Source organism: Olea europaea, chromosome 6, assembly GCF_002742605.1.
Source record: "Olea europaea var. sylvestris chromosome 6, O_europaea_v1, whole genome shotgun sequence".
Taxonomy (NCBI): Eukaryota; Viridiplantae; Streptophyta; class Magnoliopsida; order Lamiales; family Oleaceae; genus Olea; species Olea europaea.
The window spans coordinates 8,065,884-8,068,185 of NC_036242.1; positions in this window are offsets into that span (position 1 = coordinate 8,065,884).

A 2,302-nucleotide genomic window follows, 5' to 3' on the forward strand; every position below is an offset into this window, starting at 1 on the left:
GGACAAAAGATGCATCTATCCAAAAATTTATGAACTGTAAAAATTGATAAAAAGAAACATACAAATAACAACTGAGTGGCTCAAATCGGTAATTCAACAGGCTCCGATACGGCTCAACACAGCTACTCTCTGATAAGAAAAAGAGAGATGAAATATATGAGCTTGCAACTCAGTGAATGAATAATTTTGTAAACAAATATACTTTTTTCCATTTATACTAATTTTTTAAAAACTGGTTTATAATAAAATATCATTACACAGTACTTTAAGCTAAATTTTTATTCTTTAAACTAAATAAGCTAAATTCTATATTCTGAAATCTGATAAGCTGTATAATACTGAAAAAATCACATAAAAAAGGTATCCAGAATAACTATACTCATGTATTAGTTAGCACCGATAGACATGGCAAAGCTACTCAATTTTTTAAGTCTGAAATTCTGTAATTCTGGTCATACACCCGCAGAGCTATCTAGTCATACACTATGGAAATACATTCACAATAGTGCAGAGCAAGTAAAATCACCATAACTGGTCATACACTGTGGAAACACATTCACACCAGTGCAGACTATGGTAAAATCACTTGGGTACTTTCTGGTGATTTTAAAATAATTTTAATTATATTGAAATATTTAATACTCATATAACATGCTAATCAAATAATTTAAATGAACTGAACTATATTTATCTTTTAAAAAAAATAATTGTTTATAAATCAATCTCATTCTGGAAATCATGCTATCAAATCTACTGCATGAAATAATAAATTTTCTGATTTAATATAAATTTATTAAATACTAATTTCTGAAAATAAGTTTATATCCACTCACTCAATACGGGCTACAGACTAAGTCGATCGGTAAGCTTTTCCAATTTCTTCGTCACCACCTGAAATACATTATAAAATAACTAATTTAGCCACTATTAAAATCAAGAAATCTTTATATCTAATGATAGAACTTAAATTAAATTTCTTGATACTTGAATAAATTCCCAGACTTTCCTTTATTAATTGGAGCTAATTACACTTTATGATCCCTTGCTTTCATTCCAAGCATTAATGTAACTACCATTTCATTCTAATGACAACTTGTCACAATGCTTCGACCAATTAAATTTTCCTCTTGTTCCACAATTTCATACTTCCAAATAATTATCTCCTCATTTTCATCATTTCCATAAACACTATTTAATCAAAAAAATCCCAAATGAAATTTCTAGGGTTTGCTAAAAATAATATTCCTTACCTAACTAAAATTGGAAATGAAGTAATCCCCAAGCCTGAGCTCCAATTCGCACATATCACACCTAAATTTGAAAATTTCTACTACAAGTTAAAACCCTAGAATTTTAACATAATTCATACTTTTATCACTTGGAAACAAATGGAAAAATTAAACCCAAACTTGAAGGGAATAACCTTACCTCGTTTCCTCTTCTTTCCTTTTCTTCCTTTCTTCCTTCTTTCTCTCTCTTTTTCTTCCCTTTTTTCCTTAGTTTTTCCCCTCTTTCTTGGCCTTCCTGCTCTCTGCCCCTTTTTTCTAGTGTGTGAGTGTGTGTTTTTGGGAGAAAATGATGGTCAAAGGTTGAATAATAATCACACTTACTCAAAAATTGCAAGGAAAGTCCCTCAACTCTATTTTTATATCATATTTAATTCTAAACTTCCAAAAATATATAAGTAAATTCCCAACTTTAAATTGTATCCAATTTAACCCTCATATATTGCCAATTGCAAAATAAACGTCAATAAAATATTTAATTTTATTTTAGTCATTAATTGACTTTGACCTTGACTAGTCAACATTTGAATTTTCGATTATGAAAATTGAGTTGTAACAAACATTGTGTCTAGCAATTAAAAAAACTTGCAGTGATCACACCATGAGTTAATTTTTCTGGTCACCTGAGATGGATTTCGACAAGATTACACATTTTCAGCTGGCCTCACGATGTGCCTCGGTAAAAATCCCATCAATTACTAGTGGTGGCTTGATGCCCAGTAGTCGGCCTCTTACTTTATCTAATTCAGGAACTAACTGAGCAAAGAAATCATAAACTCTCTCCTCCACCTGTTTCTTATATTTCTCAGCATCTTTTAGGAGTACTATTCTAATCAATTTAAATGAACATATCAATTTCTCGCCATAGTTGCTTTAGAGCATTGTAATATAGGGTGACGTCGAGGTCTCCTTTAGTAAATCCAGTGTCTTATTCTTCTCCAAATCGGAGAAGGCAACTGTAAGAGTATCCAATTTATTTTATTTTATTTTGTGCAATAGAGTAATATAAATAAGAC